Source organism: Lepisma saccharinum, chromosome 23 (genome assembly GCF_977018435.1).
Source record: "Lepisma saccharinum chromosome 23, izLepSacc3.1, whole genome shotgun sequence".
Classification (NCBI taxonomy): Eukaryota; Metazoa; Arthropoda; class Insecta; order Zygentoma; family Lepismatidae; genus Lepisma; species Lepisma saccharinum.
In genome coordinates this window covers 53,843,454-53,871,270 of record NC_139251.1, presented here as the reverse complement: position 1 = coordinate 53,871,270, position 27,817 = coordinate 53,843,454, and the positions used below count along the sequence as shown (strand labels likewise).

At 39.3% G+C, this 27,817-nt stretch overlaps 1 protein-coding gene across 1 annotated transcript in view; it reads right to left on the bottom strand.

Annotated features, from left to right (window-relative positions):
* LOC146005345 (sialate O-acetylesterase-like) overlaps positions 1 to 27,817 on the bottom strand; it is a 102,639-nt gene that overhangs the window by 26,237 nt on the left and 48,585 nt on the right. The window lies entirely within an intron of this gene.

Genomic DNA, 27,817 nt, shown 5'->3' with positions numbered 1-27,817 from the left:
TTATTTCTGATTATATAAGTGTTTTAAAAAGAGTTGGCTCGGACATTCTCCAAGAAAAGTTCGAATATTTCCGCATTGACGCCGATAACAGTGCATCGGTGAAGCAGAACGTCTGCGAATAAGTGTAAACATAATCTGTAGAAATCTTGTTGAAGAAACGCCAATGCAGCCAGGTCTGTAACCAGAATTTTATTTCGGGGGTGCGGGGGGGGGGAGAGCTCATCCCTTACCAGCACTAGCGTTGCCAGAAATATTTGTAGAGGACCATAGATAAAACTTGATTAGTTCATATAATAATGACAATAATAATTTGTTATTGTAGTACAATAATAACTATTATAAGTTATTAAAAATATATCAATTTTAATCCAAATTTATTGTTATTACATGGAGACACTTTGCTACTCAATCGACCGTATCAGTGAATATCTAACCCAATTGTTGAACATTATTGTTCTTATATTTTGTACAATTAGTGTACTGAAAATCATAGATATTGTATTTTGTTATTTACTTTTACACAATCGTTCAAAAGAAGGCTTTAACAGTTAGTGGTAAAGTTTACTCAAAGTTTATATTCTGTGACTCCTCACAAAGAAAACTATAAGTTTTGGATGCTGTGGATCCATTTACTCTTTGGATTAAATGGTAGAATATAAAATTATAACCTGGTTCTTCTATTATACACTAAACCTTTTTCGATGTAATGCAGATTTTACTGTGGCTATAATTTTATTTCTGTTATTAACAATAAACACAGCACTTAATTTGATTTGTAGAATTTCGGGGGGGGGGCTTCAGCCCCCTTAACCATCGCCCTGGCTACGTGCCTGAATCTAGCCTTAATATTTGACCAGGTATGACCGTATTAAGAGCCATTACTTTGAAATTCGAACAAACTGAGATAGCTGTATTTCTTGATTGGCATCATTTTTTTTATATGTTGAAGTAGGTCATGACAAATGAATATTGTGCAATTTTGAGACCTTGAAAAATTTTTCCTCCCCTGTAGAAAATGTCAAAGTTCAAGGTCAGACCGCTCATTTTTCATGAAAAGTGAAACATGGGTAAGTTCTTGGTGCTGCATCTTTCGAAATCAACAACATCCCAAACTTTTGTTTTGCTATAAAGTTAATATAAGACTGCTTGCTTATATACATTCAATTGTTTTGATGGGACACTGTTGTTTTCCATTGTTATGCGGCAACAAAGAGGGTCCAAAATGCAGTTTTTTCCTGTTTTCGGCCCTTAATATCTTGGTTAAGCAACAGTACCCCAAAAAATTGTCAACTGGGCATTCAAGCTCACTATCATGACAAGCTGCCTGATACAGCACATTACTTGGATATTGATGCTGTTAGCAGATATAACCCTTTGAATACTCAAAAATTGCGAAATCCGCAACTTTAGAATTAGACTTATCTCAAAACAGCATCAAGCCAGAAATAAACTAAGTATACCATCTTGTAGCTGAATATATGTACTAATATATGGAAATGAAAAAAAAACTTTTGGGGCCTCGTCCCATTTTCGAGAAAAGAGAAATTAAAATGTTAAGAAATGTCAATGTAAATTATCACACTTCTTCCCCTATCAAAAATTGGAACAGCCCTTTGTCCTACTTTTCTTTGTTCCAAATGGAACAGCACCTGTCTTGACAAGTTGTGGGACAGTTTCCTTTTTTCTTTCTTTGATGGATAGCGTAGTGGTAACGTCGTTTCATTGTAATCAACGGGTCCCGGGTTTGATGCAAGGTTGAGGTACAATTTATTCAGATTCCACTTTAAACTGCAAGTCCCCAGTCCCGATTAGCCTTCCTGTGCATAAACTGGGTTTAAAAACAATGCTCTACTAAGCTTTATATACAGTGGCGTGCCAAAGACTTTAAAAAGGGATGGGGACCTATACAGTTTCTTAGTAGGGCGTCATCTTTGCCATCTTTTACTGCCTTTGACATTCATTTTACTGGGCTAAATGGGGGGATTATTATCCGCACCAACCCTCCCCCACCACTCTTTAGGCATGTCACTCTGTATATTGCGAGAAGAGTACGTTTGCAAAATATTCTGTATTATTGTACCAAAGAAAACTTAACTTTCTTGTAAAAGTCTGTACACGCAGCACTATGCTGTGCGTGCGAGGTTCTCAAAATAAACCGATTTCAATTCAGGTAGGCCTAAGAGCAGATATTCGTGGTGGAGTGGTTTTCTCGAAAATGGGACGAGGCCCCAAAAGTTTTTTTTTCATTTCCATATATTAGTACATATATTCAGCTACAAGATGGTATACTTAGTTTATTTCTGGCTTGATGCTGTTTTAAGATAAGTCTAATTCTAAAGTTGCGGATTTCGCAATTTTTGAGTATTCAAAGGGTTATATCTGCTAACAGCATCAATATCCAAGTAATGTGCTATATCAGGTAGCTTGTCCTGATAGTGAGCTTGAATGCCCAGTTGACATTTTTTGGGGGTACTGTTGCTTAACCAAGATATTAAGGGCCGAAAACAGGAAAAAAACTGCATTTTGGACCCTCTTTGTTGCCGCATAACAATGGAAAACAACAATGTCCCATCAAAAAAATTGAATGTATATAAGCAAGCAGTCTTATATTAACTGTATAGCAAAACAAAAGTTTGGGATGTTGTTGATTTCGAAAGATGCAGCACCAAGAACTTACCCATGTTTCACTTTTCATGAAAAATGAGCGGTCTGGCCTTGAACTTTGACATTTTCTACAGGGGAGGAAACATTTTTCAAGGTCTCAAAATTGCACAATATTCATTTGTCATGACCTACTTCAACATATAAAAAAATCAAGCCAATCAAAAAATACAACTATCCAAATATCCCTTCTTTGTTCGAATTTCAAAATAATGGCTCTTAACCCTCGAGTACTCGCGTGGCATCCCGTAAAACGGATACTCGCGCGGGTGACAGTTGTCACCCATAAGGTATTTTATTTATTTCGAAAAGACTAATTATAGTATGGTGTATTTTTTTGTTTTGTTATATTTACAATCTATTCTAGTGACACTTAAAAGTGGTTTTTGTATTATTTTTGTATCAAACAGGTGTTGTAAGAAAAAATTACCAAATCGTTCTTTAACAAAATTTTTGTATGGAAAAAATATCTTAAACTTTAGGCTACCATAACTTTTGTTTAATGCAGGGTAACATTGTAAAATTCCTTGCTCATCTGAAAGACAGCTTTATTGGGAATCCATAAACATATATATTAACATATTTTTGGCTAATATTACAAGGCAAAAGAAATCGCTAAAGCGTACCCTGCATTTTACATATACAAAGGGTATAGTCACAACAATGTTTGTTGCTCGTAATATTTTTTTACGCATATTGTAGGTTGAAAATTTCAATGTAATAACTAGGCCTATAATGTCCTTATTTTGTTTCACATTTTGGATATCAAGATTGAAATGAATGTTCAAGTACAGAAATACATTTGTACATAAGAATACTAAGAAGCCAGCAATATTTTACAGTTGCAATGTTTGTATTATCTTAGTCCCATTCCAAGCATTGAGTACAAACAATTGATGAATGATCATTACAGATATGACGGTCACATTTTTCACAATGTTTTCTGGTCGTTTTGTCTCTCTCCCTCCCACACAGATAGCAGTGACATCAGGCCTTGACCACAAGTTTTGCCCCACAAGTTCTAGGACTTCTCTGATAGGGCAAGCCGATCAATTTCTCTTCGCTGCTGATGATCTCTGATGTCATCAAAACGAAGACATCGCATGAGAAAATGAAATCTATTCTCACTCATGGCAAGATAACAGACTTCCACACCAGTCCCTGCAGAGTCGTCCCGCACCTGTTTAGTTTTTTTTCCTGTTACTCCCCAAACAGCCGGTTAGTAGCAAAATGCCTATGAAAGCACGAATTTCAACAACATTCGTGTGTTTGGCGTCCCTGTCTCGGCTAAAATGCTCCTTTATATGGTCAATATAAATGTTGGTTGATGTAGCTATAGTTCCAATAACGCTAAAAAGTACAAAGCAATCAAGTGCACTGCGTGCTTCCCTACCCTGTCCAGTTGGTCCAGGGAGCCTCAAAATAACGTTGTCAGCTCTGGTTCGTACATTTCTGGGCTGAGGGGATAGTTCATCCACTTCATTACATTTTTAAACTGGTCTCTTACCATGCATAAATTTGCAAATGGGTTGTCCTCTTCATCACTGGATTCTTCTTCAGCATTTGGCGCCAGGTCATTTTCGGCATTTTTCACTTGGTCCTTTTGTGGCTCACCTTCTTCTTCGGTGTCAAAGAGATCGTCCTGGACAACTAAATGGTCATCTCCACCATCGTCACTATCATTCTCCACAACATGGTCCTCATCGGAACTCTCACCAAGCAATACGTCCAAAATATGAGAGCTATTACAGAGTCGTGAACGATTTGGTGCATTCATAACGCCGTTAATCGCGCGGGGGACAAGTGTCACCCAACTGACTTTCAAGCGCAATAACACGGGCAAAAGCACACTAGTCAGGTAGCTGGAAATGTAGGCGGAAGGTACTGAAGCCCCTACCACTCCCCTCCTCCCAGTGGCGGCTCGTGGTGAACCAAAGTGGAGGAGCGACAGCTCACAAATTTGCTCTACTTGTAATGTGAGTTTAATTGACTAATTTCGTATATAACAGCCAACATGATAAGAAATTGATATATTCGTCTTTACCGAATATCATGTTTTGCACGTTTGCACATATTATGATAAATTAATAATTATTTAACACTAATGCAAAGATTACGAAAGATGGAAGAAGAAATAGAGTTCTAACTGATTTAGTTGTTTGTTTTTTAACTTAACAGAGGGGAAAATTGATAAGCACAATGACGAATATTTACGTGCATTGAACGTGAAAATTACTAGTAAAAATGTCACACAAAAAACGTTTCCTGTCCAACATGACTAATTGATATATGAAATAGGGCAGCAAAGTTAATATCTCACTGGAAAGGTGATATCTGCGTTACCAGACGCTCAAGTTCTGAAGTAAAAACTTCAAACTTGCCAGAAATCTTCTTCAGACATGCTTGTTCTAGATTCAAATTCGGTCTAGGCCGGCCTAGGTTTTTTATGTTTATTTTATTCATCCAGACTTCTGGTAGAAAAACTTCGCACCAACAAGTTCTCCACATAGCTCATCGCAACAAACGCACAACTACAGCACACCAGCGAAAAAGCTTCACTTTTCCATAGAAAACGAAGAAACAACAAGCAAAGAGAATCGAGTATTCTCTTTGCAACAAGTGCAACAAGTGTCAATGCTATCGTCTACCCATGCAGTCATTTTATTGCCTCAGGGTTGCCAGACAATTTTGCCAAATTTTCAGAAATTCGTAGTACACAGGTTCCTGTAGCGGCTCTTGGTGAGTTTAGATGACTAGTTTCTAATTTATTTAACAGCCGGCTTGAAAAGAAATTGTGAAACTTTGTCACACTATCAGGGTTTTTTCAAAACGTGCTAATCAAAACATGTAATTAAATCTAATTTTGTGTGTAACACGAAGCTGTAGCCGACTTCCGTGGCTAGCATACAGGATTGCAAAGTAATGGATCCTGGGATCGAATCCCGGCCTGGACATGGGTGTTCTTTGTGAGTGCCCTTTAATTTTCACTTATCCTCATCGTCGTGATTACCGAAAAATAGCAGAAAGCGACGGTAAATAACAAATATCAATCACCTGTCTGTACTTTTTCAGTTACCGATATTTTCTTTCCTCATTGAAAATTTCATTATTTATTGCTCTATGGAATACAGAATGATTTCTTTCGACGGTTGGTAATTTTCTTTCTTACGTTAACTTCATTGCTTCTGGCAACTCTTCATTGTTTACCGTTCTCCGGAGAGAGGGCCAGTTTCGCCTAAGGGGTGGGTTTCGGACGACAAACCCTCCGTCCTGCCAGCCACAGATCCCGCGCGCGTTATTCCACCAGTTCCCTCGCCTGTTACCGCTCGCGGCCGCGCCTGAGAATGCTCTATGTCTCGTAGAAAAAAAAGTGCCACACACGTAAATTTGCCGTTGCGTAGAAACGAATTTTCGTTTCGTCTCCCTCTCTCTTAGCATCACGTGTTCTACCCTGCTCGAAAACAGTGTTGCCACATGAAGGGAAATTTCCCTTTTTGAAGGGAAATTTAGAGCTAATTTTAAGTGAAAAGGGAAAAGGGAAATTCGATGAAAAATAGCGAATTTTCAGGGAAATTTTAAGACATACTAAACATTAATTATATTAAACATTATAACAGATTCCAATTTTGAAAATGAGAACTTATTATTTTTTTTATTTTGTCGTATACTTTGTTCTGAAAGGAAGGGTGGAATTTGGGTTGACCCACATCTGGCTACCGTTTGGGATCGGAGGTCTTTGGCCATTCCCCCTTATGGGAGTGGGAGTCCGAGGGTATTGTTTATTTAAGCTTTCCACGGTTCTCTGAATTTTGCCTCAAACACTACACGTGCAAACCATAAAGTTATCTTTGTCGCAAACCTATCTTTACTTCAGTCTTCATTGTACTCGTCGTGTGCGAGTGTTTGGTGAAAGGCTGTGCCCGGGAGAACAAGGGAAGCAAAGGCAACTATCTGCAACTCCAGAATATATTAGAAAACGTCGTGGAGAATTATCGGAAGATGAAAAAAACACCTCGGAAACAAGTTAAAAATTCCGTGCAGAGTGGCAAGAAGTGACCAACAATGGATTAAATTTTAATAAAAAACTTGCTGTGTTTTAGAAGTTTCCACCTAATATCTGAAATTTACCAGAATAGAACATTTGCTCAGGTATGTACTATATATCTTTTTTAATAAAACGCGTATATCAATGCGCCGAACTTAACATTTTTATGGGGAGGCAAAAATGTGATTTTCCACACAAACTCTTCATATGTGCGCCTTACTAGAACAGCATTTTGTGTAGAATATTTTTAATATTCTTCTGATGGTGTGATGAAGACAAGGGGCATTGGACTCCCTAAATCCAATCTCTGTTTGTGTGTTTTGCTTTTTACTGATGAAAATCTTCAGTTGCCAACTATAACATAGTTTTAACATATGGTTTTAGCTTTCATCTCAAAACAAAAAATGTAGCTTGGTTTAGAAATAAAATCTAAATCTTCCAAAAAAAACATTTAAAATTTATTGATTTTATTGTTTATTGATTTGTTTTTTTTTTACTTCGCTTTTCTGCCACTTTTGGCTAATTGCAAAGATGGGGATGAGTAATGATATGATGAGATTTATGAATGCACACTTACAAACAGCCATGCCTAGGCCGGGATTCGAACCCGGTACCCCTGGCGTCATAGCATTTAAAAGTTTAATTGATTAACATTTTATACATACATACGAACATGGGTCAACGATAATATTTTATTATTATTATTATTATTATTAATAATAATAATAATTCTTTAGATGAAGGGAAAAAATGGGCGAAAAAGGGAAATTTTACCCCTTGGAAAGGGAAATTGTGCTTACAGATTGTGGCAACACTGCTCGAAAACCTTCGCTATTGTTGCCATATTGTCATTCCATTCCTGGACACACTCGCGCAAACATCATTGAAAACAATTGAATAGCGCTCCAGCTCGCGGTTCATACCGTTCGGCAGGGACGGTAATGTGGCAATATAGCACGGCGTAGTCGTTGCTTCTTTTATGCAGTGCATGTTCATTGGCTACCTAGTAACTAGTGTTGCCAACTGTAATAATGAAGCACTATTTCTGTCACGGAAGGGAAAGGCAGGTAACGTGGCGGTGAGTTTTGTTGGATTGGAAGCACCATATTTTTATTTTATACTAAGTATTTGACCGGTTCGACGTTGTGTGCGTGTATTGCGTGTGTGTATGTAAAAGTGTGTGTTTGCTAATGAACGTTAAATTCCATAATGCCTCCAGTTCTGTCGAAGTTGAAATCAAAAACCTTGCATAGCCAAGCTCGGGAAATTCTAAGCAATTCAACTCTGGCTCCGGCAGGTGTTCTTGTAGAAATTGCATAGAGGAGGCTGCCATTTTTGCTGCTTAATGCGATACATATTGTTTTCTGTGTTAAAATTGCCATGCTTTGATCGGTGACCAAGTTCATAGCAGGGCCGGCGGAAGGGAAGGGCGAACCGAGCGGCAAAATTTGAAGAGAAGAAAAAAATAAGCCTATTGAAAACTGTGATCGAGCGAGATATTCTTTTGCGCTGAATAGTATTGAAATAGCATAAGAAGTCTCATTATTTATTTTATATTTTGATGTTTTAGTTAGGAATATATTGATTATATTGATTTTCAATTTTCCGTTGCTGCGTAATGACCGGGGGGGGGGGGGTCGAAATAGAGCGGCATCTGCCGCCACCTCCCAGGGAGGCAAAATGACTAGCGCCGGCCCTGGTTCATAACAAAAGAAAAAGCCGCGCAGCTTATCGTCTAGTGGCAGTATATGTACTTGTTATTGTTGTCGAAGCCGGCATCCTTTGTAAATGTACAACAAAGGCAACCGACTGTCGCAGATCTCAGAGAGGAAATAATAATACTGTTTGAGGAGGAGTGTTATGGTGCAATTGTAGCGGTTTAACACGTTGGCATGTTATTATCTGCCGTTGCAGTTCCATACCAGTGTATACGGGTTTTGGGAGTGAAAAGTTAGAACGCCACCAGTGCATTAATGCAATGAAAAATAATATGTACGTATATATTTTTTTTATTTTGTTTGAAATCACTCAAATAAGGAATCGTATGAAGAAGTCTTCTTTGCAGCATTTTTGGTAATTGTACTTATGTGTTAGTTCATATTTTGCGAATTTTTAGTCCATATGTATGTAGCTACATACAAAGCCACTTGTTAGTACGATGTTCTACCTATTTATTTGACTTTTACGATGGTCCAGAACCCAATTAATGTCTCCGTAATCAGAGGCGAGGGCCACCTGCACCAATCACGTCATGAGAGCATCCAAACAATCCTCTCAACACCAAAATTACAGCAACTTCAAATTTATGTTTCGGATAGCTCCCACGAGTTCTACCTAGTAACGCCGGCAGCGCTGATTTGTTGTATACTGTGGAGAACAACTGACCTCGAAAGGGATTCCTTTTATGTGAACAATATAAGTTTACTTAATAAGATCAATATTCAAATAAGAATATGCCTGTCAGCCACCATATAATTCAGTCTTGGATATCAAATTCAGAGCTAGTACAAATGTATGTGATGCAGTTTACATGTTTTATCCAGTCTACTTCCATATCGTTCAAACCTGTCTAACGGAATACCAAATTTTGTAGTAACCCAACAACCTGATCTTTCCCTAGCTGATTGCCAAATCAATTACCAGCATGAAATAATATGAGTTACGTTGGCAAGACACACAAAGTTCTTCCCTCTGAAAGAAAACACACAATATTAAGATATGTCAACATGCAATTATCACATACCGATTTTGTAAGCATATATGGAATGAAATAGGAGTTTCGAAATAATTAAACATTTATTATATGAGAAATTACACCTCTCCCTGATCATTAACAGGAGCTGTTTATATTTTCACTTGCACTCAGCTCGTAACTGAATTTAGTACGAACAGCTGAATTAGAATTAAATATCTTCACCGTGCGTCTGATTTGGCAACATCGCCTCATTCAAGGTTATAACTCGTCAAGTTTATATAATTAACCCAGATAATTTTACACAGACAATTTCAAGCAATTGCACATTTCTTACTAACCGTGCAAATTTTCACTAATTCGTCTTTCTGCCGACTACATACCTGCATTACGACATGTGACCTTGAAATATTCAGACGCAATAAAATACCTTTTGTCTCTGATTACTACCCAGATTTAAAATTATAAGGATAAGCACTTACTCAAGGTTCTCTGGATGTATTGTATCAGATCATGTTCAAATTATTAGAGAAAACTCCATTTTTACATGTAACGGCATCGCCCGCCATTAGCTGTCAACCACGAGATACGGAACGCTAAATTTTCGATTTATTTTCCACACTAGATACACACGAGCATGCTTTATTCGAAACGTACTTTAGATAGATCTACCTTTGAAGTATATAAACATGAGCTCATGAAAAGTGATTAAACTGCTGCAGCTTACCTCCTGAAACGGTGGGTCACGTGATCCTTTTCACACCCTACCTTTGTAATGGAACTTCCTAATCGCATCACCTTACTTCCATTAATTGCTCGATCCAACGGCCGATCTCCTGTTGTACAAAGTGCAGTACATTCCTTCACTGTCGAACACTTATCTTCCGTAAGCTAAACAATGAGGATTCCTTCCCACATGGTTCCGTTATTTCTCTCCTGCTTCCCCATTATCCCGGCTTCCTCCTTTCTTTCCTCTTTCTCCTTTATACATCACGTTTTCCGCGTGACACAAGAAGTTCTACTGAACATAATATTAAGTACAAATATTCATATATGTATGTATTAATAATCTGAATGTCATAAAGACTTAATTGATTATTGTTATTTTATTCAAGCACAATAATGGAGAATACTACGCTGTAAATTTTATAAGTTTTCGCCATCACTGCAAATTGTCCTTGCGTGCAGCCGCCGTCACAACAAAATGCCCTTGTGCATAGCGAAAGCAAACTGTTTTGGCGGTAAATTTTATGACAATAAGATATACAACAACAAGAGATTAAAACTTGTTACAAAGGCACTTGCAATACCATGACTTTGAATTTAACTTCGAAATAACATTAACGAACAATGTGATTTTAAAATTTTACAATTTATAATGAATTACAAATAGTGCCATCTAGCGTTATTTTCTGAACTTCGTAATGTACCGGTTTACGGACGAAAGTAAAATATTTAAATGTTCTCAGCATTCATTACATTCTTGTAATTTTATGATACCATATGACAATAACCGTCATATTTGGCGCCCAACAAGGGGCTCGACCCCTTTCGACAAGTTTACATCATCAAATATATATATTTTACATTTACACCAGTTGACCTAACCATTCGCTAGGACATATACACCTAAAACATACACTCGCATGATTACATTCATAAAATATTGATATAAATACAATATGTACAATACAATTGTTTCTTACCGGAAGGAAGAACTCCGTGCGTGCCCCGGATGTAACCCTTCTTTGCCATTTATGCTCAAAATTTTAAGATCAGGAAATCCCTTGCAAACCCAAGAAAGAAAATTTCAGGCCCACACCTCCTGTGCTGGTGCGCCGCAGAACTGCACCTACTTGGTTCCTTACCCGCCGCAGGTACAAATTTCACTTCACCCACAGGAGAATGTTCCAAATCTCAGTCCTCACTACCCCCGACCTCATCTTGATTGCCCTTAATGGCAACACCTTGTGTGATGCTATCTCTCATCATCTGCAACCATTTTTCCGTATCCTCTAAACCCAAATCTGATAACTTTTTCATCCATTCCATCAACTTGTCCTCGGAACAATTCCATATTTTACAATTTTCAATAGATTGGTTCTCTATTTTCTCCCCATTAATACAATCTACCAAAGACAATGTAGAATCTTTGTTGTTTTTTACGCAAAGGTAAGGACCGACAAAGAGCTCGCAATATTTCCGTATAACTTTATCCCCTATACCACTCTGCGCTTGATTTTTAACAAAGACCAATCTACCTTCGTCAACTACAGGATTAGTGACATGTCTTGCGTTAAGTACTTTCAATCTTTCTCGCCTTTTGCTGATACTGCCTAAACTTGCCATAACCAATTTTTCATCCCACGTGAGCCTATTAGTTTCTACTCCCAACAACGGTATTTTTGTCAAACCCTTTTGCATGTTTAGCCTCAACTCAGCTGGTGAATAACCCGTTTGAGAGGAGATTGAACCATTGAGGAAGTTAAGGGCTTCTGGAATCCTTTCTGGCCATTTGGCATGGTTGGATATACATAGTACCCTCATCAGCCGATTTAATTCCAAGTGATACCGTTCCACTAAATTTGAGCACGGGTGGTACACAGGAGTGTACAGGAGTTGTACTCCCCAGCTTTTCATGACATCCTGAAAATTTTTAGATTTGAACTGTGGTCCGTTATCAGACATTATCTTTTGTGGTACACCTAAATGAACAAAGTATACTTTGGTTAATCTATTTATAATTGTGGCCGCATTACTGTTAACGACCGGATATGCTACTAAATATCTCGTGGCCGCATCCAACACGGTAAAAAGAAATCTTTCACGCCTTGGTCCTAGTGCAAAGGGACCTTGCAAATCGATAAATAACAACTGGCCTGGTTTGTCTGTGACATGCGACCTAGCAACGAACTTGGCCGGATGCTTATTAGGTTTGGTGCGTTGGCAGATGTCACAATCTTTAATGTACGACTTAATATCAGATTTCATGCCTTTCCAATAAAATGCCTGATAGATCATTGCAAGAGTCTTGGCAACTCCAAAATGCCCCATGTCATCGTGACAAGCTATTAAGACCTTTCCTATCAAGTTTACGGGAATGCAAATTCTATGACGTGAATTGTCATGGAAGTCTTTGATGTAGAGTACGCCAACATTCAAACAGTAAGTTTGATTCCAGGACCTAGAACGAGCATTTATCTTTTGAACCACTCCTTGTAGGTGATTGATTATTTCCAGCAAACCTATATCCTTGTGCTGCAAAGTTATCAATTCTTCTTTGGTAAACAACTCTCGAGCAGCTTTCATAACCGTAGATACGTTCACCAAAAACTGAGAATCCGGAATGTTTGGAAAATTTCGACTAAGTGTGTCCGCTAAAACATTATCCGCCCCCTTGCAATAATGCACACTGAAGGAGTATTGCTGAATTTGTATGAACCATCTCGTTAAACGAGAGTTCCAAGAGTGAGCCGATTCGAGCCACGTGAGCGACTTGTGGTCTGACACCACGACAAATTGTCTGCCTTTGAGAAACGTAGAAAATTTCTCTATCGTAAACAATATGGCAAGAACCTCTATTTCTGTGGACGTGTAAGACTTCTCGTACGTCTTCAACAATCTACTAACAAATCCTAACGGCTTGATGTTGCCATCCACAATTTGGTAACAATAACCACCAATTCCAATTAAAGATGCATCCGTTTGGATATATAATTTGTTGTCAAAATCCGGATAATTCAACGTTACTTCTTGAACGACTAAAGTCTTAAGGAGCTTAAAAGCTTCCTCCGCTTCCCCTGACCAATGCCATTTAGACTTATGCTTCAATAATTCATAGAGAGGTTGTGCTGCAAGTGCGTAATTGGGAATATATTTGGATAGCCAGTTGAAACACCCTAAAACTCTTTGAAGCTGTTTCAAATTTTCCGGTCTACGCAAATTAACGATGCTCTCAACATACGAGGGATCCTTTTTAAACCCTTTTGTCGTGACCACATGCCCCAAGAACTTAAATTCCGTAACCGCAAACTTGCATTTCTCTAATTATAAAGTGAAACCTGCACGTTTCAATCTTTCAAGCACCAGACTAACATGCCTGAGGTGAGATTCAAAATCTTTTGACTTAATAATGATGTCATCCACGTACACCACTACGAATTCTAGGAATGACCCAAGCACGCGATTCATAACGTCGACAATCACTGCCGTACCATTGACGGACCCAAACACAACCCTTTTAAATTGGTAGAGGATCCCCTCGAATGCAAATGCCGTATATTTTCTGCTATCTTCATGCAACGGAACCTGCCAGTACGCATTTCCCAAATCTAGCGATGTGAAAAATTGACAACCAATGAATGACGTCAGCAAATCGTTGATCTTCATTGGCGTGAGTTGCATAGGTTTGACGTGTTGATTTATTTTTTTCAAATCCACACACAGTCTAATTTCCCCATTTGGCTTCGGGACGACTAGCAGGGGCGAACGATACTCAGAAACTGAGAGTTCAATTACTCCCCATGCTAACATTTGACTTAAATGTTCCCTGACCTTATCCCTATATGCAAAAGGTATTGGGTAATTCCTAGCAACTATTGGCACGCTGGTATCCAATTCCATTCGATGAACATATTCACCACATAAACCCGGTTTCTCTGAGAACATCGGTTCAAAATTATGGATCATATCAACGAAACGCGAACTCAAGTTATCCTCCAAATTCAGAGAGTCCTTCACCTTTTCAGCAAAATTAGTCCCATCATTCCCTGAAATTACATCTTTTAATACAACCTTAGAAACTGACACATCCTGCTCTATGCTGCCTGTTTCAACAAGCGGAGTAAATTTTAGGAGTGCCCTACCATTGGGAGTTCGATAGAAGAACGCATCATTGTTAAAATTTAATTCCCCTTGAATTCCATAAATGACATCTAACCCTAAAATTATTGGTACACTTAACTTCTTTACAACAAGTAATTGAACATAGAATTCATAACCCCCCAAATTAATATTCAACTTAGTGATACCCTCAACTGATTTCGATTTTGTGCCAGAGTAGTCCACTAGCTTGATGTTGGAGGCAGACTCCAACCTGGGCCTAGAACTTAAAGACGAAACCGATCTCCACGTATTGTATTCAAGGAGACTGACCTCAGCACCGCTATCACAGAGGGCTACATATGGCCTTCCTAAAATAGTAACGTCAATCAAAGCTGATGCACCACCTTGCGGACCAGCATTGATTGGGGTAACTAATTTCATGGCATCATCTAAATCACACTCCTCACTGCTGTCTACTATATTTACAAATAATATGGCAGGCTGAAACCTTACGCCCTCACCCCCTGCCCATTGGTAAGGGACCTCTGACGGTTTTCCGTCTTAAATATTTGTCGACTATCACTAGGATACTCCTCAATGGCGTGAACCTCCGCCTCTACCACGAACTGAGTACCACCGATGGAGTTCACCTTACCTAGTTTTTTAAACACTCCCTTTCTTTGAAGGAAATTCATAACTTGTGTTATCCCATCCTTATTCCAATGTACCTTGTCTACCTTACCACGGGAAGGATTACCCAAATATTCTTCATACAAATTCACCTTGATTGCTCCCTGATCATTAAAGAACAGAGAAGTAATATCATGAACCTTTACGTTTTCACCATTATGAAACGACATTATAAATTCATTGACTCCCTGCCATTTCCGCCAGATGCCTGAGTCTTTGTCCCGCATGATACGCGCCAAGGGTGGCAAAGTCAACCAATTAACTTCTTTTGTACGCTCCCCCAACAGTTTCAAAATTTCCAACAAGTTCTCTGTGATGGCCTCTACCGATTTGAATTGAAGAATATCATTTGTTCCTATCAAAACAATTACTGCGTCCGGCAACCTCGGACATGAACGAAGTCTGTCGATCAATTGACCAGTGGTTTGCCCACTAACCGCCCAACCTATTTTTCGGCAGCCTCTTTCGTCAAACGTAATTTTGTAATTTCCAATCGTTTGCGCTAACCTGACTGACAAACTGTCTCCTATCAATAGCTTGTCTTCAAACATCGGATCCATTCCTCGATAACTGTCTTCTACTTCCCTACAAACTCGCGTATATGTCGAAGGCCTATGATCCTTGGGAGGATTACCCGCGAACAAACCCACATCACCTCCTACGATGTGAGTTCCTCCTCGTTTCCCAACGAAGATTCGCTAGACATACTACCCCTGCCTGAACCATGCCGTTTGGACTTCGGACTATTCTGAGAATCTTTCCATGCACCCCTGGGTGAACTCTTTGAGAAGCGAGAGTCAAGATTACCCTTATTTTCAGGACTCGGTGACTTAACCCTTACTTTGTTTATTCCCCCTTTTATCTCTTTACTTTTGGAGGGAAGAACCCATTCCTTTTTGACAACTGCATCCTTAAGTGATTCAAAATTTTCGATAACATGGACAGCCTCTGTAAAAGACGATAGGTCTTTCATTACGAAATGTTCCCTTAACTTGTACGGCAAAAGCGCGCCAAGCTGAGCCACAATATGGGACTCCTCAGCCTTAGGTTGGATGGAACGCAATAACTTGAAGTTCCTGGAGAAGTAAAGCAACACGCTCTCCTCAGATGTTTTCTGATACGGTGAGCTCAGAACCTTAGCTAGACAGGAACTTCGCCACCTTGAGCTTTCGTAATGACCGATAAACTCAGTTTTGAATAAGTCATAAGAAATCAGTTGTGACTTCTTTTCTGAAAACCAAAGTTTCGCACTTTCTGTTAGGAGTTTTGGAACATAATTTATATATTGAGCTTGGTCAACTCCATACAACTCCAAGAGTTCCTCTACCTTTTCAAGGAATTCAGTGGGAGTTATATCAGTGATCAAGCCGTTAAACTTGGGAAATTTTAATAAGTCCTGAGGCTTGATACTAAATTGCTTCCCTCGAGCTAAACCAAGACTAATGCTAGGATCAACTTGATCCACATTCCCTAACTTCAACTTTTCCTGATCATTTCCTGTTCCCTGAAACCTACTGATCTTAGCCCTTTTATGCCTGGTTTTAATATAACCTTTCCTGTTTGAAACGAAACTCTTTTTGCACGGTCTGTCAGTGTCAGATGCAGATTCTGCACAGGAATCGCTGATGCCCGCCAGTGGCTTCACTGTACTACTCAACCTACCAGGTACGGTATCGGAATCATCTGTGGACGTAGCCTTATCTACAAATTTCCTTCCCACAAAATCCGGCACTTCCCGATCAATTACCTGAACTTTACTCTGATTTACGCCAAAGTCACGACCATTACAGGTATTTCGCCGTTCCCATCTGGCCAGAACCTGATCAACCCTTTCCATCGACTCCTCAAGAGATCGAAACGTAACCAAAACTTCTACGGGCACATTATTTACCACCGAAGCCTTACTACCCTGATGTTCAGAAGAAATATTAACCACCGGTCGAGAGGGTGAAGGAGATTCCCTTTTTATTTCCAACAACTCACTTTCACTAACTGCTTTTCCTAACTGAGACCCGATCGTGACTCGGCCCAACTCTTCCTTCCTACAGACTAACCTTCCCCACACTTTCTCAACAATTTTCCCTTCCAAAGAACTGATATTAGTTTCATTATCAATTTTCATCTGTTCCATAGACTTTTGCATGACCTGAACTTCCGAATCTAATCTACCTGTCAGTACTTCCAACTTTTCTTCCAACCCCTCTGCCCTGCTCATACATTCGACCCTATACTGAGAGACTGACAGAGTGAGATCTTGAAGACCCTCACTCGTCTTAACAATGTCTTTCTGCAAGTCCAGAATACATTTGTTGGTGTCATTTATATTAGATTGTAGTCCACCCACCAAACTGCTTGCATGAGCTGTAAGTTCTGACTTCAGCAAATCAGCGTTTTCCCTGTTTCTCTCATCACACTGCTTGATGAAAGCAAACAAGGATTCAATTCTAACAGGCTCTTGTTCTGTTCCCATTTTTTTTTTGTTTGTTCAAACTTATTATTCAGATTTATTTGTTCAAATTTATTGTTCAGATTTAATTGTTCCCAACCGCAACAACTAAACCATTGAGTCTACATGATCTTTTACGATGTTCTACCTATTTATTTGACTTTTACGATGGTCCAGAACCCAATTAATGTCTCCGTAATCAGAGGCGAGGGCCACCTGCACCAATCACGTCATGAGAGCATCCAAACAATCCTCTCAACACCAAAATTACAGCAACTTCAAATTTATGTTTCGGATAGCTCCCACGAGTTCTACCTAGTAACGCCGGCAGCGCTGATTTGTCGTATACTGTGGAGAACAACTGACCTCGAAAGGGATTCCTTTTATGTGAACAATATAAGTTTACTTAATAAGATCAATATTCAAATAAGAATATGCCTGTCAGCCACCATATAATTCAGTCTTGGATATCAAATTCAGAGCTAGTACAAATGTATGTGATGCAGTTTACATGTTTTATCCAGTCTACTTCCATATCGTTCAAACCTGTCTAACGGAATACCAAATTTTGTAGTAACCCAACAACCTGATCTTTCCCTAGCTGATTGCCAAATCAATTACCAGCATGAAATAATATGAGTTACGTTGGCAAGACACACAAAGTTCTTCCCTCTGAAAGAAAACACACAATATTAAGATATGTCAACATGCAATTATCACATACCGATTTTGTAAGCATATATGGAATGAAATAGGAGTTTCGAAATAATTAAACATTTATTATATGAGAAATTACACCTCTCCCTGATCATTAACAGGAGCTGTTTATATTTTCACTTGCACTCAGCTCGTAACTGAATTTAGTACGAACAGCTGAATTAGAATTAAATATCTTCACCGTGCGTCTGATTTGGCAACATCGCCTCATTCAAGGTTATAACTCGTCAAGTTTATATAATTAACCCAGATAATTTTACACAGACAATTTCAAGCAATTGCACATTTCTTACTAACCGTGCAAATTTTCACTAATTCGTCTTTCTGCCGACTACATACCTGCATTACGACATGTGACCTTGAAATATTCAGACGCAATAAAATACCTTCTGTCTCTGATTACTACCCAGATTTAAAATTATAAGGATAAGCACTTACTCAAGGTTCTCTGGATGTATTGTATCAGATCATGTTCAAATTATTAGAGAAAACTCCATTTTTACATGTAACGGCATCGCCCGCCATTAGCTGTCAACCACGAGATACGGAACGCTAAATTTTCGATTTATTTTCCACACTAGATACACACGAGCATGCTTTATTCGAAACGTACTTTAGATAGATCTACCTTTGAAGTATATAAACATGAGCTCATGAAAAGTGATTAAACTGCTGCAGCTTACCTCCTGAAACGGTGGGTCACGTGATCCTTTTCACACCCTACCTTTGTAATGGAACTTCCTAATCGCATCACCTTACTTCCATTAATTGCTCGATCCAACGGCCGATCTCCTGTTGTACAAAGTGCAGTACATTCCTTCACTGTCGAACACTTATCTTCCGTAAGCTAAACAATGAGGATTCCTTCCCACATGGTTCCGTTATTTCTCTCCTGCTTCCCCATTATCCCGGCTTCCTCCTTTCTTTCCTCTTTCTCCTTTATACATCACGTTTTCCGCGTGACACAAGAAGTTCTACTGAACATAATATTAAGTACAAATATTCATATATGTATGTATTAATAATCTGAATGTCATAAAGACTTAATTGATTATAGTTATTTTATTCAAGCACAATAATGGAGAATACTACGCTGTAAATTTTATAAGTTTTCGCCATCACTGCAAATTGTCCTTGCGTGCAGCCGCCGTCACAACAAAATGTCCTTGTGCATAGCGAAAGCAAACTGTTTTGGCGGTAAATTTTATGACAATGAGATATACAACAACAAGAGATTAAAACTTGTTACAAAGGCACTTGCAATACCATGACTTTGAATTTAACTTCGAAATAACATTAACGAACAATGTGATTTTAAAATTTTACAATTTATAATGAATTACAAATAGGGTGATTTCGCCGGTAGTCAGCCCTTTAAGAGAAATTTTTATTTCAGTGATTTCGCGTGAATAAAAATCCCAGTACATTTTCTAGTAATCAGGATGTAAATAAAATGGAGAATTGCAGTTTTATGTCTGCAATATTTATTATAGCACAAATAAACCACAAAATATAGCAATTAAGCTCACATTGTAAAGAGAGCAAAACTCCCAGTACTCAGCCACTGAAATTCAGAAGTCAGCCATGGTCAAAACTAGTAGTCAGCCTGCAACTGCACAAGGATAATATAGGTTGCCCCAGGTCGGATATTGTTTCACAGAGCTGTTTTTTATACTTAAAACATTTTAAGAGAGTATATATTTAAAAATGAAGGTTAACTTATCATGTAAGTAACATTATGTATGCCTAGTAACATTAAATAGGTATACTCGTGGGTGACATTAAGAACACCTGACTTCACACAGACTGTTGTTTTTTTAACATTAAGGATAGGCCCTAGTATAGGTTTTATGAAAGAAAAAATACTTTTGTGAGAACCATTCATTATTTGGCCCAACTAAGCACACTCTGGGCAGGCAAACCCTTGCTGAGATACATCTCTATAAGGCAAGTTACACAGCTCTATACATTTCAGGTGGAACCAGCGAATGCAGTAATCACAACCAATCTTTTTAAGATCATCATCTTCGACATCACTTATTAAATCTTCATCACACACTGCACATTTTTCATGACTGTCTTTCCTTTCTCCAGTGCTACTGTTAGATGGGCCAGATCGGTGTCTCTTTTGAGATTTTGTCTTTGAACTTTCCAGTTTTCTCTTGTCATTCCGCATGGTCTTTTCTTCTTCAGTTTTCTTCCTTATTTCTAACTTTTCTGCCACATGTTTTCTCCATGCCTCTGACAATATTGCGTGTGGATTTTTTTCTTTTTCTGTCCTTTGGTTCCTTTCTTCTTATAAGACCAGGCCAAAACAGATGGCTGTCAAATCGTCCTGGTGAAGGGACTGTTGATGATGGAGGAGTTGTGTCTAATGGGCACACTGTTGTTGGAGGTGGAGAGAGAGATTCATGCATCCCAGTGGTTGCTGCTGATGGGGGAAGTCTTGTTTCTGGTGGGGAAACTGTTGCTTGAGAATGTCCTGTCGTTTCTGGTGAGGACGAAACAGTTGGTGGTAGGCACTGTACTGCTCCACCTGAAGAATTAGCTACTGGGGAAAGGGAACTGGTTGTTGGTGGAGAAACTGTTGGAAGAGTAACTACCTATTCCTGATTCACTGTGTGTCAGATCAAAAGTAGGCTCCAGAAGTCCACTGGTAGTTCGTTCCTTGATACATTCCAGGCGCAAGATTTCCCAAGTCAGAATCAATCTGATTATCAGCAGAAAGGCTGTCTGCATCATCTGGTGGAACAGGGAGAACCTCATGCATTTCTGACTGAACACAGGTAGGGGCAAGAGAGTCTGTTGAAACGCACGTAGTTTCATTTTCTCCTGAAGTCACTGTTGCACTGCTGATTTCTTCAACAACTGCTGCCATATCAATGCCTCTTCTCTCAAGTCTAGCTTGGAAGTGTTTAATTACAACAATTGCAACTTCACATTCATCTCTTGTTGGTTTCATTTGAATATTAGTACTACCTTCTTGTAAGTTTGTGGTCAAAGACATCTGCTCCAAAGCATTCTGCACACAGTTTGTGTAGTCTATGGCCTTGGTGGCTCAGTCGGTAAGGCCTGCCCTACTCCCCTACGCCCTGGCTACGGGCCTGCTCTGCTTTATAACATGTGAATAAATGGAAAAGCATGAAAAGTAAATTATTGTTAACCTACTCCCCTCATTCAGTTACCTGTAGGCTAATTATAATATGACTACAACTTCCAGCTTACAATTTCAATGTATTTTTCTTATTTTAATATGTGCTCATACCAAATAAACAACCTGCTTATCAATGCACTTATTGCGACAGGTGAAAGAGGCACTTTATAATAGCTAGAATTTTTAAATACCTGTGATTTTCCTTCTTCAGCAGAGGGGGCTGACTACAGGATAAGCTGGCACCAGTAGTCAGCCACTTTCGTGATATGGGGGCTGCCCACTGGAAGGATTTGTCTCATAGCATTTTAAACAGGACCATGTTACAGGGATTACTGTTCTACGTCCAGAACATGGTAAGATAGTCCCAACGAGCCAACCAAGGTTAAATCCAGTAGTCAGCCCCTGGAGGCTGACCACTGGCAGGAAGCCAGAATTCACAACCCTGTACTCAGCATCCCCCCCTGTCGACGTACAGACATTAATATACAACTTAAAACGTCTTTGAAACAAATCCTTATTCCTTCTAACACAACTACACACAAAATATTTGGTAATTCTTCACTAAATAACCTTGTTACCTATTTGTTATCACAGTTGCTGTTGCTAATTTTTTCGTTAGAAAAAACACGTACTTGCATCAGTAACACAAACAGCTCCACTGGATGGTTCATTTCTTCTTCACCAGATGCCACCACCTTTCACACAAAGGCTGGCTGACTACTGGAATATGGTTTTTTAATTCTGTTACCAATTATAGATACAAGGTTTAGTGGTGGCCTTATAAATGTACATTTTTCTGTGATGTGGCTGACTACTGGAGGAGGCTGACTTTAGGAACATCCACCCTAGTGCCATCTAGCGTTATTTTCTGAACTTCGTAATGTACCGGTTTACGGACGTAAGTAAAATATTTAAATGTTCTCAGCATTCATTACATTCTTGTAATTTTATGATACCATATGACAATAACCGTCATATTAGTACATATTAATCCTAGTCCTGGTATATTGCATTACGTTTAAAACTCAACGTTAGATAGACCTGAATTCTCTAATTTTATTGTTGTACGTAACAGCTGTGTATCGGAGCACTGCAGCGATTTTTCTATCTGCTCCATTAGCAACACTGCTTCTTTAGTTGTTTCGCGCATCGCACGGCAGAAATAGCTGTGCTGGACTCTAAGGTGGGAGGACGGCGCCCCGCCAGATTTCTCTCGAAGTTCCGTATTCTCCCGCACGGTGGCGTGCAAACTTCGCAATTGTCGCGGAAGAATGAATACAGAACCGACCAACCAACGATCTATAAGCAACGGAATATTTGTAATTCAGACAATGTAAAAGATAATATATAAATGTTAAAGTAATGTTTGTTCACTTGTGGTTACACACGGCAGTGCGGCGTCCGTATCGTCCTTATGAGCGGCCGCCCCTGCCTCCTCCACACTACTTGGCGGTAACGAAAACAAAGGGGCTGGGTGACAATGGTCACCCGCGCGAGTACTGGAGGGTTAAAATATGCGGCCATATGTTTTCAGTAAGTTAACATTTTTAAAAATATCTTTATACATTTTTCTTTCATACTTCAAAAACATGCTTATTCGTTTTTGTTAACACGCACGAATTTATCAATGTTCTAGAGTCGTTTTCACGTTCAGAAGACACAACGGCGCTTATGGAGAAACCGTACAGTGTTGCTAATACAGCGCTATAGTGATGGGTCATGGCAGTTCCTTTTCGGGAAGCAGTTCACCGGAGCTCGCTCACCGAAAGGAAGCGTTCACTGGAAGTCATTCAAAGGAACTACGAGGCCACGGAGCATGCTCTCGGAAGAGGCAGTTCCTTTTAGGCCCGATTGTATAAAACAGTTGATCCTCGATTAGCCAGTAAAATTGATCTGCAGTTACGCTGAACTCTGATTTTGTGTTGTATAAAAGTTAAGCCGAGATTCAGTCCCTGCGATCTGGGATCAAAGTTGATCCGCGATTTTTCTCCGATCAGCAGACATTGACCGTAGTTCAGCTGTTGTAACATGGCTGTACTTACGAATATTTGCTTGTAAAATGTGTTGCAAGTGAACGTATGCGGGAAGACGGGAGTATCAATTCATAAAATCCTGTTTCCATAATAATAAAGAAGAAGCATGCACAACGAGGTGAACAATGATAAATATTTCTTCCATTTTTCTTTCTTTCCACATATCGTGCGTCTTTGTTATTTACTGTTTGAAATACCATGTATTTTTTTCTTGAAATTTGCCTTAAATGACTGCAAGAGCATATTGTAACATTGTTTAATTGCACGATCAGAGAAAAGTAACTTGAGAACAATCGAGTGTTGATACAAACCGAAAATAGACCCGCTTACATTTTCTTGTTGATATGATATCATTGTAAAGCTTGCGTTGGGATGAAGAGGGAGTATAAAAATATTACCATATCGCTTTACTGCATCCAGCCTAGTGTTATTGCAATTCAATGTTGTCCGCAGAATGGAACAGATCATGTAACTTTATTTGTAGTGTATATGTATCTACTTCTTTATGAACCGAGCACGTTGCATTTTAGTTGGTAAAGCTTTCTCTCCTCCCGATATATAAATGACATATTTTATTTACAATATTATTTGTTTGTGCATAATTTACATCCGAGAGGACAAGCGCCTCAGTTGTTTCAATATTTCTTTCCATTCGGGAAAACGCAAACACATTTTACATTTCACAACGTAGGCTATTCAAGTGCAAGGAAAATTCCTTATAATACTTACAGGAACTAATGGTCCACCTGTAACATGTCGTGTAATCACAAAATAAATATAATAAACATCTCCTTACATGAACAATAGCTCCAAATCCGAGTATAAGAAAGTTGTTATATCTCTTTTTAGCATTATAGAGAAATACATATTTTTTTTAAAAAAATAATCTATTTATCCAAGCATATTTTCTCCCCTTTGCAACCGAGAACCGATAGTTGCTTTCGTTGTCAAGGACAAATCATCCACGTGGAACGTGCACAAGCAATAAATGGCCGTTTAGTACCTAATTTACGTGGTTACTAAATTTGCAACATGTTCGAATATTTACTACATCCAGCACCTCAGATTTATTCTTTATTCAAATATTAAATACATGCATTTTTCCGAAACCGACTTTAAAATATTTGCTGTTCAGTGTTGGACAATTGGCAACATCACAGGCACACTAGCGACATGTCTCGATTTGCCACGTTGCCAAACGTATTTCTTTGATCCAAGATCAGGATTTGATCTGAGATCGACAAATCGACAGTTAGCTTTATACAACATGATAGAAGCTTGAACTTAGTTCACTACTGGATCGTAGATCAAATCTGATCTCCAGTTAGTGATGTTTATACAACCGGCCCTTAGAAAGGCAGTTCACTGGAACTTGCCCGCCCGTTGAAGGAGTCGTTCACAGGAGGAGCCAACACAGCTCGAAGTTCGTTTCGTTGGGCGGAGGAGGGGATGTGGGAGACTGCTTCTGGAGTGGGTGAAAAGAATTAGAGGGGAGGAATCCACCTTCGCGCAAGAATGGAAGAGCACATAAACAGCTAAAAGAAACAATGTACTTACTGACCGACCGAGAGCTGCTTTCAGGGTGTGGGTGAGGGGAGGGGGGAGTCAATGAATATATATTTTAATGGATAATTGAACCTTAGCGGACAAAAAGTCCTCATCAGAAAGTCGAAGGCAAGCCTGAACAAAGCGGTGCCGTTAATAAAGGAAAAGTTGGACAAGTTATATTCTCTCGTCCCGTCTTCCTTTCCAGAAATGAATTCATACCCCTTGTTGTCGCAGTGCAGCGCCTGGCGATAAGAGGGGGGGGGGGATCATTGTAAATATTTTCAGCGAGAGGGCTCGTCACGACTCGCGTTGCATTCGTTACGTTATTACAGAAGGAGAGGAGTAGTTTGGATTTGTAGTGAAAGTATACGACCTTCCACAAAATTAAGTTTTGTGTTTAGTAGCTTGGACATTTCTGCGTGTACGCACATCTTCGTAGCTGATTTTGATCCAGTAATGGCTACAAAATCTAAACCGCGGAAAAGTGAAATGTCGTGTTTTTTGCCGAACAAGCTAACAGTTCAGCAAAATGTAACTTCTGTGCGAAGAACATCTCTTTCAAAGGAGGAAATACATTTAATCTGACCCGGCATTTAAGAAGAGTGCACCGAACAGTTTCTCTATCCATTGAACGTTTGAGACCCGCACAGAACCCCCTGGATAGTGAAATTAACATAAATTGAGATTGAAATGAAATTATATGTGTAAAATGTACAAATTATAGGTTGAAATTTATTTTCTAGGGTGGCAGTCGCCCCTCCCCACCTTTCCAAACGTTCATGCAATTAAATGGATATGCGGTGAAACAAACACCCATAAGAGAATGGAAGAAAGGACGCTAAACTTTGGACTACGAAAAATAGCATTCATTGTATTTTTCAAACTCTCTCCGCCTCCCGTACCCCACTTTTACTTTCCGTTAATGGGAGAGCACGGAAACGGAACGTTGTCGTAAGTTTGATATGATGATGTTCTATCTGTCTTCCTTCTACAGTTCCTTGCAATGCGAGTTGCGAAAACATGCTACAAAAAAGGTTAAAGGTGAATTACTTGCCCATCCCTCCCTCATTGTTGAGCTTCTGCAGCATTGCTGTAAACAGAGTTGTACACATAGCTACTCGGAAAACCGCCCCTCCAATATCAACATTCAGAAACAAAAGACGGGACCTCGTTCTCTCTCTCTCTCTCTCGAAGTGAGTCATCGACTGGAAGCGTTGGCAACATACAAGCAAAGCTCACGACTCCTGAGGAACTGCCACGGATCATGGCACTTCCTTTTCGGGAAGCACTTCACCGGAGCTCGCTCACTCAAGCATTCGTTTCCTTGGAACGACCAACTCCTCATGATGTTGGTTTCGTGCAGCTGAAGTGAAGGGGGTGGGGGAAAACTTGCGGGAGTTAGCTTGAGTGAGAAGGATTAGGGGAGAGGGAACTGTGCTTACTACTAGACTTCCGACAAGAAAACCAGAGAACATACACAGCAGTAACAAAACAAAACACGGTCGCTCTCCCTCTCAATGAGTCATCGACGAAGCTGGAACTGCCGGAGCGGTTGACAACGTACGCGCAAATCTCACGACTCCTGGAACGAGGAACTGCTCGTTCACTCCGAAGGAGCGAGCAGTTCACAGTTCCCAAGAGGGAGTAGTTCAAAAGGAACGGTTCGTTCACGAACGACCCATCACTACAGCGCTAGCTCATGTCGCCGGGAAATGATGTAACACCTTCACAATGTAGGTGTTACATATTTTATATATATAATGATAATTATATGTAATTATTAATATTAATATTATACTGTGAACATTACAGTTCATTAGCATGTCATTTTCCCATTAGATTTAATTTAATACACAGGCACATTTAATATTCATTCGCCTTTCTCTGTAATTATTTCATAGAATAACATTGAGATATGGTAATGTGTTACATAAATATATATATATATATATATATATATACACACAGTGCGTCCATTTCGATCTTCAGCCGAGAGATCGGGACAAGCGTGGCGGGCTGCGCTGACGGAGATGCCGACATTTGCGCCCTGTAATGCCCGCTTATTTTATGGACATATGCAGACATTTATAAAATATTGCAAAACGAGCACTAACCTGTGTTATAAGAGTACGGTTTTAATTTTAGTAGCTTAGTGGCTGTATGTGCTGATGATTTTGACACGCCCATCTCCTGTGAAACACGGCGTAGAGGTTTGTTTGGAGAACGTTCTAACCCTGCACCAATTTCACGAGTTTTGCTTCGGTTAGAATCCGTCGTTTTTGCTTAGGTGTTTTAAAATTTAACGATCCAGTTTCTCGTAATTTAAGGACAAGATGTCTAACCGTATCTCTATGTGGAGGTGAAACGCCTGGGAATTTCTGTACAAATTGCCTACACACGTTTCGACACGAGTCTGTTTTCACGTAAGTGTCATACATAAGAATTCTTTGTTCTAACGTGAACCTTGCGGCTGGCATTCCTATCGTCTCGCTGACACAACACACATACACACTGCAATAACACAAACAAGTAAGGGCAAGTAACCAAGAATAACACATTTGCACACAGTACGAAATTAACACGCTCTTGGTTTACATTGCTCGCCACTATATTTACAACTCTGTCTTCATCTAGTCGCGAAGGAACAAACTACTCGAGCTCGGATATTTCGGATTGCAACGAAGCTCCCGAAAACCATTGACTTTTAACGGTTTCGTCTGAAGCGTAATCTTGATACAGTGTTGCACATTTGAAACCTCCAAACTATCCCCATCGACACAAAACTCTTTCAAGGATATAAACTTAAGCAGGACGTTACTGGTCAAAACTATGATTAAAATGTTTTATTATCTGTGGCTCTTAACATCGTTTCTAAAGCGTATTTATTTGTGTATATAAGGGCAGAACTTGGATGAAATACAGAAGAACTTTTGCGTGTTATAACACAGGTTAGTGCTCGTTTTGCAATATTTATATAAATGTCTGCATATGTCCATAAAAATAAGCG